Below are 15,229 nucleotides of genomic sequence, written 5' to 3'. Positions count from 1 at the left end.
TGTGGCAGTAAGACCCAATTTAGTGGAAGTGTTGGGGTGGAATTTGGACTGTAGCATGCTGTGCATAAAGGAGGTGTTAGTTGTTGGGAACGGGGGTGTATGTGTGTGCACGCATATATATTTGCAACATGTCCATAGATTAACATGAAGAATGCATGTACTGCCTGGCTTTTGCAATTGCATGTTAGGTAGTGCAAAACCCTTACTTTTCACAAAAAAAAAAAAAATCAAAATCAAAACTCTTTCATTTCAATGTATAACCATTGATCTAAAATGGGAGTTCTTGTTTTTAAAGTCACAAAGCTTAAAAGATCACTCATTTTATATTAAAATGGTAGCCTTTGCAAGAGACCTTCAATCTAATTAAAGCCAGGAGATTAGCATCCCTTAGAATATTTGCAAAGCCTGCAATGTGAAGTTAATGAAATGTGTACACTTTTATAAAGCTTTAATTTTTAATGAAATAATTCAGGACTTGGATGCTGATCCTCTACCTGCTTTGTCCAAAACAGGGGCAGTTTACAAACAACACAAAGTTCTAGGGTGAAGAAAACAGAGGACAAGATAATTGAAAGGCTTCTTTGTAACTACTAGAAGCCTGTGTTTTGTCTGTTCTATTCAGTCTGAGAATTTATGTATCTTGATTAATAATAATAGACAAGAATGTAATTTTACAGTGGCAGCCATTTCTTAAGGTTCTGGATATGTGTGTATATATAACAAATAGTGTATTTATATATACAAATATATATATATATGTACATAAGAAATTCTATGTACAATTACGTATATAAGACCACAGTGACTGCTACAGGATCTCAGTTAAAGCAAATAAGGCAAAAGAGAAATCAGTGTTGCAAGGGAACGTCTCCTATTTGGAGAAACAGGCTGGGCTCAGAGGCAAAGGGAATAGCCAGGGCTGTAGCCGTTGAGCTCGGAGGGGACAACCAAAGGAAATCCTAAGCAATTCCAACCACCTCCTAGGCTATGCTCTTCTAACGATGGCTCCACTCCTCTGTGATCACTTGAGAAGGAAGAAAAGAGGAAAAAAAGCTGAAGCAGAGAGAGAAGCAAGACCTGTTCACAGGCTCGTCTGCCCTCCCCAGTGTCCCAGGGCAGCACGTCCCTGGGGGACACACGCACCCTGTCCTGGGCTGCCTTGGGAACAGCAATGCCTTTAGAGGTATTTACCGTATCTGCTGCTTTCCCCCTTTGCATTACTGTCCCTGAATTCTGCCACTGGGAAGAGCTGCATTCAAAATAGTAATTTTTTTGTGGCGCCCCAGTCCTACTTTATATTATGCTTACTGGATCTCTCTGAAACCGAAGTGTTAGAATATCCTGATCTTGCTCTACATTTTAAAGCTGAAAGATAAACCTGTTGTTTAATGAAATCCACAACACTACAGGAATAGTAACCATTGTGTTTCTTCATTTCAAAGGATGGCTGAAATCTAACATCTGGTGTAACTGTACAAACCTGACCTTAGGTCACAGTAAGTATTGTATTGTTGATGATGGATAGGCTTTTTTCATTACAGCGCTGTCTCCATTCTTTCAGCATCCATGCTGTGAATCCTCAGTTATAGCCAGGACTATTGATAAATACTGATTTTGTAAAATATGATTTTTTTTTTTTTTTTACACTTTTAAGCATGCATTGTAAGTTGTTGGTTTTTTTTAATGGCTCTTCTAGTTTGTTGTCAACAATATGTTATTATATGAGAAAACTCTTCTGCATGATAACTTTAACACACAATGATCAAGGATTATGTGTCTGAAGATGTAGCTATGATCCTAAAAGAACAGTGTCACAAAAAGGTGATCCTCTCAGTCTAACACCTTCCCCTGTACTTTTCTCTTTGGATGCTTGTTTTCTTAAAACCCCTGTAGGACTAGGGCTTAAAGTTTAAGTTCTGAAGCAGATGTGGACACCTGTGAATGTGTCTTTGCACATCATTGTTTCAAGATTCAAGCCCCCGTGCAGGAAATGAAGCCCTGCACTGTCCTGTATGATTGATGTCCATTATTTCTAAGCTCTGGGGTAATAAGAGCTGCATTGGTGTCTGTGAGGCAGCTCACAGTACTGTAACCAGGGTTCCCAGCAAGCTGAATGATGTACCAGTCAAGAAATGAATATATTGTCATGGTAGCTGGAAGTTCTGGTCAAACCTTAACTACACAGAAGCCACCAAAAGCTCCACCACTGAATTGCAGGAGACAGTGAAGATCTTAACCATGATTTCTATTTGTTTGCTTTACTGAGTGTATCATTCCCCAGAATCCTTCTCCCCATTTCTTTGCTTTCTCTGAGAGCTTAACAAGACTTTTAGCACCATAGCTTTAATTTTTTCCCCTAAAGCTATGAAAACTCAAATTTATTTCCCAGTCCTTTGGGCACCATGAGCCCAGGCTCATTCAGACTTGACTCTCTGGGACAGAGGTGCTGACTAGGATTACCGGACACACCAACAGCAAAGGGAAAATGTTTTCTTTCCTAATTCGTACTCAGGGTTGTAATGCACGTACTGTGTTCTCCCTGGGTGCTAATATTGCTTCATGATGTTACTACATCATGAAGCAGAGGTAAAACAGAATATCCCTAGCTCACTGTGCTGCCCACGGAGACCTGCAGAATGAAGTTTTGACTCCCTGAAGTCCCTACATGTTCACTAGCCAGCATGGAAAAATGTCTGAAGCACAGCATTTACACTTTTAAGAAACACCTATTCATTTCAGTTCTGCCAAAGCTAAATACATTTATAGATTTGTTCGTAATTATTTTTAGAGTAGAATTCTGTTTGTTTGACAATATCTGAAAAATGAAATACCTGGGGCAATACCACTGCGTGCAGCTGGTACATTGGAAACATGGGGAAATACTTGCTATAATTGTGAGGGACTTATTTAACACGTCTTAACGCAGAGTTAACTCATTCATTGAGGACAGCTTGTGCGATGGGCTGATGGCACTGCCATCTCTGTCCCACTGCGTGAGCTGCCCGCCCTGTCCTGGCCATACAGACAGGGCTGAGCAGAGCAACAAACTTTGGCTTTTCTCTGCCTGTTCAGTTTACCAAAACACATACTGGCTCAACCCCCCCACTCCTTAGGGATCCTACTCAACAACAGTCTTCTTCCTTACTCTAGATCTTCACACTTTGCAGTTAAGCAACATTTTTTCATCCGATGACCTCAAAGTACTTTGCAAACATTTAATTAAACGTTTCTACCTCCATGTGCAATAGGTACTGGTCCCTTTGACCAGGTAAGCAAGCAAAGGCATAAGGAAGCACCAGCAATCTACAATTTGAGCTCTTTTACATGGTTTTTGCACAGTCAAACCAGAGACATCCCAAGGCAGCAATGACAACACAGACATGGGTTGAACTGGAGCAGAAAGCCACAGCACCTTCTCCTGCAGCCACAAACTGAGTGTAACGAGGGAAACTCTGGGCTCAGACATTCGGGGGGAACCGGCAGCATCCCAGGATGGCAGAGGGCTGGTGCTGAGGTTCTCCACTGTCAGGATGCAGAAGGCTCCAGACCAGCCAAGCTGTGAGCAGAAATGCATTGGCAGGACAGGTAAAAACCCCCCTGTATTCATCCCACCAATTTTGAACTTTCCACAACCTCTTCCTTTCATTGGTAGGAGTAAATTGAATTCAGCACATTTAAAGACCCTGTCTGGATCCATAACATTCACAACCATGCTGTAACCATGAATGAAAACTAAGCCAGAGTATGGTTTGCATCCAAGGGCTCTTTTGCTTTTTATATGTTTACATATACCAGCCAATGGTCAGCAAATAAGCACCACGGCTGGTAATGAAATGTTCAAACCATCTGTTTTAATCTGCTATTTAATTTCACTCTAAAATATTAAAGTTCTTCCAATGGTTGGGTTGGTATGGCTGCTTTATATGAAAAGGATTGAGTATCCCAGAGCAATTATACTGCACCAAACACATGCTATGGGTGTTATATTCTGTATTGTTATTTTGCTCCATTAAAAACATTTTAAAGTTTTCTTAATACATCATGACAGTGTTTAAGGTCTCTCTTTTTTGTTAAAAAACAGGTAGCAGATGCTGAGGACAAACATTAAGGATCTTTTTGAAAACAGCATGAATTTTTCAAAGTGCTAAAAATAAATAAAGTTTAAAAAAGCTAGCACACAACCAAGCAAAGAGGGATGGAGGAAGAGGAGGAGATTTCAATGTCACACAGAGAAAAGTGCCCCAAGGTAATGGTCAGCATGTGGCAGTGCCTGTGTGACAGCCTCTGGTTATTACCCCAGCAATGAATTAGCGTTTGTGGTGCCAGAAGGTAGCTGGGACCGTGCTGCCAGCGCTGCCTTCCCTGCTGTGCTGTGCTTTATCAGGGCAATGGAGAGGCACTTCACCCTCGTGTCATGTCCTGCAATGCATTTCACTAACAGAAAGATTGTTCCTTATGTTAGTAAAATGATTAAGTAAAACTAAGCTGTGTGAAATTACTTTACATCACTTCTTACATTGACTTTTTGTCTTTACCGGCAGCTGCATTATGGCACAAGATTAAAATACCTGCTCTTGTTTACAGCAGTGCTAAATTTAGGCAACTGATCCCTCCCTACTGTGCTCTCACATCACATCCCTGCTCAGTCTCTTCAGGTCTCAAAAGAGACAATAGCTGAGAAAGGAACAAATCCCCTCACAAACAACTATTATTTCAAATTATTTCCACCTTTTTTTTTAGGGGGTGGGGGGGCGGGGAGGGGAAGAGGCAAGTGGGCAGTGTCAATGCAGTATGCTGCTGGGTAACCACCTTATTTTCATGTGACTTGAACACTTATGTTCACATTTTTCTTGCAATATCATGACTCCTTGAGATATTTTTCACTTTAATAAAGTAATTCAGAAGCTTACTCCTTTTCTAGATCCACCAGCACAGCAGGCCTGCAGGTCAGATAGGAAGGACAACCAACAGTTGCTCTTCCAGCAGGTACGAGTTGTCCCCCTCCATCCCAAATTTGACATGTGACCTCACACAAACCCCATCACTCTCAATGAGCAGCAGCCCATACTGTGGTCCCACTCTGCCTCACTTCTGGGCTCTTCATCTGCTTCTGTGACAGCTGGGATGGATATAAGGCTATAACATGGATCTCATGGTGCTGCTATTGGTGTACCCAAAACATAGAGTCTTTCTCCACGTGCTGGGACTCGTGTCTGCAAGGGCTCTGGCCAGCAGCACACACATTCTCCCCAGCAGAAACTCCCATCTTGAAGCAGGAAGCATTGCAACCCTGTGAACCCAGTGCTTTAGTTAATCTAAAGCCCTGCAGGGAGTCAGGGCTAATTAACTCAATGCTGTGGCATCCTGACACAACTGGGACCCAAGCTAGTATTTCTACCCAGCGGTCTGCTGCGCTATGTGATATATCTGCTTGGCCAAAGCCTGCTTAGGGTCCCCAGCATAGGACAGGGACAGGCACAGATTTCATACACTGACTGGCCCCCAGACTCCACAGCAGCTGTTCTCCATCCTACCCATGGCCACATGTTGCTCGGTGTTATTTGGAGGAGTATGTGCTACTTTAAATGCATTTTTCCTGAACATAAGCTGGAAATTACTGATTTTTGCCTTACACAGCTAGTATGAAAGCACTAATGTCCTAATGAAGAGTCTCACTTAGCTAAATGCTTCATACAGCTGAGTAAAACAAAGAATTTTACTAGAGCTTAACCCAGTCATTAATAAGCTTTTTAACCCTGACCTTTCAAATCAATGATCTACCACTGGTTTTACCTTTCAAGAAGGAATTCCATTTTCAAGTGATAAAACATATTTTGCACTCCTTACAATCTAATGATTATTCTCAGCGTTACTGGATATATGAGGCCATCAAACCATTAGAAGGTATAAAATGTATTAATGTACAGCATTCACGGCTACATTTGCTTTAGAGTCAATAAAAGGGAAACAATTTATAAAGGGCATTTATGCTCATTACAGAATATCGATAGATTGTTTCTCCCATCGTTTCTGAAGTATGAAGGACTCCCTTTCATGATGGATGGAGAGGATTTGCATAAGCTCTTTGCTCACGCCCTGAACTTCTCTAGCACAGAGCTGCGTGCCGGGTTTTTGGCCAGGCCTTGGGCTGTGCTGGTACCCACAAATTCTTCCTTCCCAGGGGACCAGGCATCTCTATTTGGGAGTTATTCACAGCAGTCATGTGAAGGCTCTGCAGACAATTATGGTGCTTTCAGCGTCAGGTGTGAATTATCACAAGGCTGTGGGCAAATTGGATCGAGGCTGGAAAAGAAGGAGGGAATTTATTTGTGAGGATAGCAGAGCATTGCAGAGTGCCTTCCTAAGCAGCAGGAGGATGAGAGAGGCTGTTTGATGCAAACTGGGGAGAAGTAGAAAGGAATTATGTGTGGGATAGGAGAGGATATAGGAGCATGACTATAGCTAGAGGTAGAAGTTGTATAGTTTGTCCTAATGAATAACTCAATTAACTGTAGAAATAAAATCTATGAAGAGACAAGCAATTAAGGCACTGGCCGGAGTCTCAGCAGACCTGGATTCAGTTCCTGGCTGTTTTCAGACTTCTGTCTGACTTTTGGCAAGCCTCTCCAACTCTCTGCATCTTGGTTTCCCATCTGTTAAATAGGAATAATAATATTTCCTTTCTCTCCTGCCTGTTCCAGCAGCAAGCGTTTCTGGGCAGGCACTGCCTCTTTCACAGTGTGTCTACAGGACTCTGCCTACTGGAGTTTCAATCCCAGAGGGGTGGAGGGTGACATGCCATAAAAAACTACATATTTACAATTTCTGATGACTAGGGGACTAAACGGTGTGTTGTAACTTCTTAAACAGACTTCTTAACATCAGTTCTTTGAGGACAAAAGAAAAAAAAAAAAGTCAGTAAAATAGAGAAGTAATTCACACTTCTGAGAAGACTTGTAAGAGTCTGAACTTACCTTCCAAAGTAGAAATAGCACCATCTGAGAGAACAGGGAAAACATTAACCACAGCACAAAAGCAGAGAGTTGGCTTTCTCCGTTTCTGATTTCTTTCTCTACACATCTGACTTGTCTATAAAGACTGACCTTTTCAACACCTCTCACTGACAAGCTGTTTGTTTGACTCACACAGTGTCTTCCCGTGCATGCACACACTCATGCCCATCTTGCAGGGTGAAATTGTGCTTACTCACAGGAGCGCACACAATGCAAACCACACTGGGTAAGCTCAGTTGCAGAGCACTGGTTTAAGAGGACAACCAGCAACTATATAAAATGAAATCTCAGCTGCAGAGACTTACTGGTAATAAGCAGTCCCAATTAGAAATGCAAATGTCACTGAAAGGGAGCACGTCTGTTGACAGTAGACTTTGAGGCAAGCTTAGGTTTTAGCGCTAGTAAATTAATCTTTAATTATGAGCACGCCTCACTTCAGAAAGAGGTGCCCTGCACACACTGAACTGGCAGCACGTGAAAGTTTCAGACTGTTGCTTTCTTCTGTCAAAGGAAGCAGCTCACCCCCAAAAGGCAGCGGACAGACTTGTTGGCTGCAGGTGGATTCAGTGATCTAGCTCAGCTGGGGCTGGGCAAGGTCATTGGCTCTTCGGGTGGCAAGAAGTCATCAACCCACCAGCATGTCTCCCATAACCCTGATAAATACAACTATGTAAAGAATTATCAAGGTTTGACTTTTCCAACTAAAACAAAATGGCCCTTTCTTTTGCAGTCCTTCGCTTCCCCAGCTCAGTCTCCTGCCCTCCATGCAGAGCCAACCTTGTCAGCAGAGAGAGGACCACAAGATGCTACAGCAACCCCTTCACTAGCCAGCTACAAGTATATCCAACACCTCCCCTCCCGTGCTGGCTGGATTATTAAAATAACATTTCCACTTCTAAGTAAATAAATCTCATTGGCAAGTTTGTCTTGTGACAGCCAGTACCTTGTCTCCCCGAGAACTGGGCTGGTGTCCTGCAAAGCTGAAAACCCAGCACTCCAAAACCTGAGTGCAACAGCCAAGAGATACACCAGATCCATCTTCTGAGGTAGCAGATACAATGAAGTAAGCAAATACATGTTCTATAAACCCTGCTATTAAAGTTACAAAGATAGTTTAATTTCTTGAAGTTATGACATGTTGCTGTTGTTTCCCCAGCAAATTTTTGCTTTTTGTTAGCCTGCAGCTAAAAAGCTTTGCCCCAAAAACCTTTGTTGCCCTTAAGAAGCTGTGCTGCACACCCACCTCAAAAGGCCCAGAACACCTGGTTTCAGGCACAACAGGAAGATCAGAACATACCTTATCATAAATATGCATATGTGACACAAGAGCCTGCTGCCTGCTTGGAGAGATGCCATAACTGATGGAGCAAAGTACAACAACACTTCACATCACTGGTGGATCAGAAGAACAGAAGTAACCAAAAGGCTAGAAAATTACAGGTTTACTGACATTCTGCCCAACCTTACCCATTCTTTATCGAAAAGAGATAATAACTATCTATAGGAGAGCTGTCTTAAGTCTCCATTCATTCCCTTTCGCTAGCCCAGCTGAGAGGTTGTATAATATAATGCGCACTGGCATCTGGCATGTCATTTAATTACACCTTCGGCTTGCTGGGAAAATGTTTGAAGTGTCAAGGTAAGCAAACTATAAAAATATATTTCCCCAGCTACCGGAGAGCTCCTGCACTGGCGAGCAGAGAAGACAGGGCTTGCTCCAGCCATTGCTCTGGGTCTGCGTGAGGAAGTTGATGCAGAGGAGTCTAATTCATGAATGACTATCGCCCATTGATAAGACAACCTCTGCTCCTGGCAGCCTGGCTCAAATTCTCCAACAGACACTTAGGAGTACTTCCCCAAATAAACCATTTGCGTAACAGGAGAAAACTAACACTGGGCTCCAGTTAAGTTGTGCCTTCTCGTATGAACACTGAATGTGCCCCATTCCGTTAACAAAGAAGGAATAAAGTGTCAAGGGCAGTAAAATGCCAGCCACTGTCACCAAAAGAGCCAGGCAGGGCTTGCTTTAGCTCACCAGCCAGATATGTGCTCTGCTTAGCAGCCAAGGGCTGTTAGACATCACTCATGACAAGGACAAAGACCAATATAGTGGGGACTTTCTTACCTGTGGTGACTTTCACCCTGAGCTGAGTCAAAGGAGCAATTTTAAAGATCACAAGCTGATCAGCAACCCAGTCAGCAACCCCAGTGAAGCCCAGTGAAATCCTCTGTTAGCCAAGGAGATCTTCGCACGCCCCTGAACCAGCCGGCATTTGAGGACTTCCAGGTTCTTGTCACTTCTGTATTCCTACTGTGCTATATCTGCTAGACAAAGAAAGAAAACATCTCTACCTTCAGAGACAGCTTTGCTGAGACATTTGCCCGCATCCCACGGTGCCAGTGGGAATTAGCTGCATTTTGCTTAAGCACTGCTCCTGCAGCCAGTGGCCAACAGCCTCCAGCTCGGCTCCTCTCCATGACCACTTTTAAGTCACCACATATTTAAAAGCTCAGTTCTCACTTTCACTGCTGTGAAGTAAGATTGGCCTCTCCATCAACACTTCTGGGCCTTGATGCTGCACACACGAGAGACAGGAGCTTATAGAAGGGGGAAGCGGGGGGCTCGGCATCGCACCCCAGTTCACTGTACACATTAGTAAAGCCACAGATAACCTCACCACTTGCTAAACCAAAGGTGACCCCTGAGCCTTTGACCCTGTGAGCCAGTGGAACAAAGCAGAGTGCATTAGGGCTGGACTTGTTACAAGTAATTGAGGTGAAAGAAATAAATCACACAATTTTTCTCTTTGTGCTTGGGGGTGGGGGGAAGGAAAGGAGAAGAAAGTTCAACGCAGATATTAGTCACCTTGTTTTGTTCTTGCTAATGGAAATTTCTCAGAAACCAAAATAAAGGGTGTGGTAAGAGAACCTGAAGAGAATAAAATTAGCTAGAACCCACATCCTAACTTTTAAACCCAGTGCATGAATGCAGGTGTCTGCAGCTGAGCATGGTATTTTTGTTTCAGCTCATCCGAGGTATGAGTCACTTCCATCAAATAGGAGGATGCCTTGATCTGTGTGCGAGCAAGTGCTGGAACAGCAGCTGTCGGAGCAAATACAAACATCCATGCCAAGGACTGTAAGGATGGAGTTTATCTAATATGTAAACAACCACCTGCTGCAAATGAAAAATTACACCCACAACCACCTGAATAAGATAAGCATATGATGGGGGAAATGAAGAGACAGATCTATTATTGATTTTTGGGAACTTTAGAACCAAACATCTCTTTTGCAACAGAACAGTAGAATGCACAAGGACACAGTACTCCTTGCCCCAGACCTGCTCTGCAGCATTTATTTTGCCTAAGTGATTTTCTTTTCTTTGCTAAGTCTGGTGGAGATGAAAACAGCAACCCAAAGAAGATAATTAAAAGCTAAATGAAACCACATACAGCTGTGCTACTACATGGCTAATGAACATGCAAATATATACATATGACAAGAACATAATGCAGACTGGCTGCCTTGAGTTGTTACTACAGACTCCCAAGAGCTGTAAATGCTATTGATTATAACTAAGCTAAACTTCCTGACGCAAGACTTCAAAGATCAGCCTCAATATAATCATCACACAGCATACAGGAACATGGCTGCAAGGAATTGATGAATAATGGCTTGGGAACCTGAACATTCACACGTAGGATGGGAGATGCCCTCCCAGCTGCTGTGTGCAGGCTCCTCAGCAGCCAGGACCAGCACCATAGAATCCTATTCAGCATCTTGGCAGGCTCCGTCTTGCTGGCAATTAAGATTTTGGGGTTGCGGGTTTTGGCTGGGATATTTATTTTTGCCTTCCCACTTCACTTGACAAGATGCTGATACGTGGAGGACACACTTCTGGAAGGACCAGGGCTGTAGGTAACAGGTATAAGGCAAAGCTTCTGGGATCCTATAAAAGATAAGGCACAAGCAGCATGGGGACGTTCTCCTCTGAGGGTCTGCTGACACAAAACAAGAACAAATCAGATTTTTCCTTAATAGTTAAAAAATACCCATCTGAGGGTAACTCCCCAGTCCACCCAGGGATGTGACGAGTGAGTTGGGGCTTAGCCAGCACAGAGCGGTTCTTCCACAGAGGGGATCACGTCCTCCCCACAGCCGCCTTGTGCCCCCTTCTCCAGCCACACCATGATGGAGACGTTACAGAAACAAAGCTCATTCCTCCTCCACGATGACCACAGAACGGGCACATGGCCCTGGGGATGGCCGTGGCCAGGCAAAAAGCACAGAGAGCTGCGGAGCGGGGTGAAGGTGGCCGAGCCACCAGGACAGCCGAGAGAGAGAGGACACCTACAGAAACCAAATTTGTGCTGAACACGGTGGTTAGTGCATAAAAATTAATCAAGTACTACAATGACTTGCTTTATTCATAATACTTAATGGTCATGTAATAGGAGTTTTTATTCAGCAGTTAAAGTTCATAAGTGCAGGTTTTACATGTAGAAAGGTATTATGCTGATAGTTTAATTACACACCTTTGTGCACACCAAAGGAAATGGGTTATGCGGGTTTTATAATTAAAGAAGGACTTCTGAGGCGAAATGAACTTTGCAGTTAGCAACATAACATTTGATTTTTATCAGGTGTTTTTGTTTTGAATTTGCCAGCACCCAGTGCTGTTATAAACAGGTGAGAACACTCCAAACTGCATGAGGCATCAGGGGCAAGCTTTGAAAATACAGCATAAAGTAGCAATATTTAAAATAGTGAGAGTGAGCATGAGGCATAAACATCATGTGTTTGGAAGGCCTGCTGCATGGCTCTAATGGTGGCAAAGCCAAAAATGTGACAGATGCCTGTGTGTGTGCATTTCCTCTTGGAATATACAGGACTGCTCTCAGTATTCAAGGCAAAGATGGGCAGGAACCAGGTCAGGATCTGTTGCCCTTCAGTGATTATGTGGCTGTGTGTACTAAACATGGTGGTGTCAGGAAATCAATAGTTTTGGGGCTCTTCCCTTTTCAGATTTTAAGAGGCTTTGCTTAGCATAACTTAATACCTATATACATATCAAAGCGCATGAAAAACTGTATGAGGGTATGTATATATACATATATTCATAAACTACTAGGAGAAATATTTTTTTTTCTAGCACAGCAAGTACATCAACAACTATTTTTCCAAAGTCTGAAGTATTTCAAACATCACCAAACGCCTCTCCACTCATACAATACAAACTGACAGGCTCTTATTGTGCCCGACACAAATGAACATTAACAAGGCAATTGGGAAAAAAGGAAAAAAAAGAGAAGAACTTTCCAAAAACAATAAGCAAGGGCAAGGCTTGAAATGTTTAGAGTACGCCCTTTCCTTTCTGGCAAGGCTGGAGAGCGACTGCCCTGGATGTTGTGATTTGCTGGTGAAGGTGCAGACCAGGTGACGCGGCTCCCTGTGCCGGCAACAGCCTCTTCGGGAGCTCCGAACCTACTGGGGAAACTGGCATCTCGCACCCAAATACAGCAGAATCATTTCAAAATCCTTTTAACCGGAGCAGACACTCAATAATTAGAAGAGGTACAGTTATGTAAAGGGTGTATCCAAATAGAAACGGACATTTTTTTGAATTTTGCTGGCCAACTGCATAAATTACTGACAATGAGAAAAAACTGGAACTGTTTATCTCTTATTAAATCCATAGACTTTGGCTTCGCTCATCATCGTTAACATACTGTTAAAAGAGCCGTTACTGTATCTTTCAACCTCATCCTGCAATCAAGCCCTCGCTGCACTGTTGTGGATTTTAAATAGTCACTTGTTTAAAAATAGAATGTGCTTTTTTTTAAAAAAAAAAAAACCTGCCAACTGAATGCAAACAGGTAAAAATTAACATATGCAATTGTCAAGTGTCACATTCAGCTCCTCAGCCACCAAGGTTTACATCACCGGGTGAGAGAAGCTCAAAAACTGTGAGGCTAAAATTGCCTACAGACGGAAGTTGTGCAAATAAATATCTACATTCATATTGTGTTTTAAGTTACACTGTGCTTTCTGGGTATGTACACGACTCGTTCTTCGTAACCTGTGCATTTATACAAAAGATCCAGTAAGCCCTGAGCTGACAGCTCAGCTTTCACAGGACAAATTCGGGGTGTACCGCACTCTTACAGAGATGCTCTCCACAAATCCATTCCTGCCATTTGTCTGAGTTCTCCACCCTTACAAAAGAAGATACTGTTCCAATTTTTAAGTCTAACAAGGGTGATTATAACAGGATTAACAGATTTTTTTTCCCCTTACAAAGTCCAAGTGCCTCATATCAGAGAGAGTATTATACCAGACTTAGGACTAGATGAGTTTTTACTGTATATGGAAATGTATTAAAATGAACGTATAGCTCAAACACACACATCACCCATTGTTATGTTTTGTGGGAGCCACTTCTCCCATGAAGGGCAACCACATGTGAAGGGAGAGAGTCCAAGTAAGTATCTGGTAAACATTTGAAAACGAGAGACAAATAGCTCTGTGCGATCGCACCATCTTCCTTCAAATACCCACTTGAACAAAATAGCTCCTTTTCCAACAAGCCGAGCCTGGCTCTCTAAACCAGGAGGAACCGCAACCATGGTAAACTTGCAGAAATATTTTTACAATTTTATTAGAGGTTTTAATTCAGTGCTTTATCTACCTCTGTTAGTCTGCAAAATAGCTTTAAATATTCAAGTGGTAATTAATGAATCTTTTATGTTGCAAATCAAACATTTTCATCTGTGCTGTGGTACAGTGGCAGCGAGAAGGAGGGGTTTAAAGAGTAATTGTTTCTACTGTTCCCCTCGCAGTGCTGAATGCCTTTTTACCCTTTATTATATCATTGGCTTTTGCTTCAGTTCATCAGCGTTTTGCCACATCTTATTGTTCGATATTTGCTATTTTTTTCTTCAGTTCAAGATTTCTTACTCTGCCTTTGCCAGCGACATTCCTAAGGAGATGGAAACTCTCTGAATGTGGAATTTTCGCATGAGTGCAAAATAATAAAAAGCATGTGTGTATTAAAAAGGGATCAGCTTAATGGGAAATGAGCATTGGGTTACATTAATATTCTATTACAGTAAAAATCATATTTAATAAATTTTCTCCAGATTTTTTGAAATCTTACTGTATTTTTCTAAGTTGTATGCCAATCCAAAGAAACAGTGTATATGATATACTTGATTTATGTTAAGTAAATAACCTGCACAGCCCATTTTTTGGTTTAAAAAAAATATTAAGTGTAGAAACACACACCAGACTGAAATGTGTACTCAGTTTCCATCTGCTAGGAGGAATAGTGTTGGTCTTGTGCAGCAGAAAGCCTTTATAAACAGTATTCTATTTTATTGATGCTATATGTGGATTTTTATGTGGCAAGAGCAGGAGAATGAAAACATTGTAATTTATCCTAAACCGTAAAATTATACTAGTACTAAAGTAATTACTTCACATATTAAAATACGGTTTCCTTTACTTTCTTTTGTCATCACATAAAATCAGGCGTTGAGCGCTGCAGTGCGAAGGGGCCGGAGCTTTTCTTGCCTTCACAAAGGATTGACACATCCCCCATTGTACACTAAATCACCCGACCCTTGTTGTTCTGTGACCCTAATTAATATTATACTCAGTGACATTTATGTATCAGAGCAATAAGCTAAACAGGAAACAATTTATGTCACCTAAAGCTTTTTAACAAATCGATGCAACTATTTGTAATTGCTTGTTTCACAAGATTAAAAGTACTCAGCCTTGATCTTCGCCCACACTCCTGTGGCCAACATGACCTGTGCTTCCGTTGTAAAATAGGAGTGTTGGTGATCAGCACCTATTTCCATCAAGTAATCCATATTGCTAATATTTCTGGAATTTTAATGTAGTTACAATTTATAGCTGATCAAATGTGGTTACCTAAATTGCTGTTGCTAGTAGACAGTTTAACTGTCTTTATTAATTACAGTATAATTTAATGTTTGAGTACAGGCACTTGTGTTGGTCATTTTTACAGCCAAAGCAGTTATGTGCCTTATGACGAACCATTTTAGCATTTTCAATGGAAATTTGCTAATATGATGAGTGATAAAAATGTCAAACTCTGGTAAATAATGGTTATTGCTTTGGCTGGAATTAATCCTTGAAAGGACGGTTACCTTCAAATTAACATTATAACTTGAACTAAAAAAAAA

General features: G+C 41.9%; 1 long non-coding RNA gene across 1 annotated transcript; it reads right to left on the bottom strand.

Moving 5' to 3' along the window:
* Positions 1-5,079: 5,079 nt before the first annotated feature.
* On the bottom strand, positions 5,080-7,953 carry LOC110356103 (uncharacterized). The gene is made up of 2 exons (XR_002409148.2): positions 6,975-7,953; positions 5,080-6,303 (listed from the first exon to the last, which is right to left on the bottom strand). It is a non-coding gene; the product is annotated as an uncharacterized LOC110356103 (long non-coding RNA).
* Positions 7,954-15,229: the final 7,276 nt, after the last annotated feature.

Source organism: Columba livia, chromosome 10 (assembly GCF_036013475.1).
Source record: "Columba livia isolate bColLiv1 breed racing homer chromosome 10, bColLiv1.pat.W.v2, whole genome shotgun sequence".
Classification (NCBI taxonomy): Eukaryota; Metazoa; Chordata; class Aves; order Columbiformes; family Columbidae; genus Columba; species Columba livia.
This window is presented reverse-complemented; position numbering and strand designations above follow the sequence as displayed.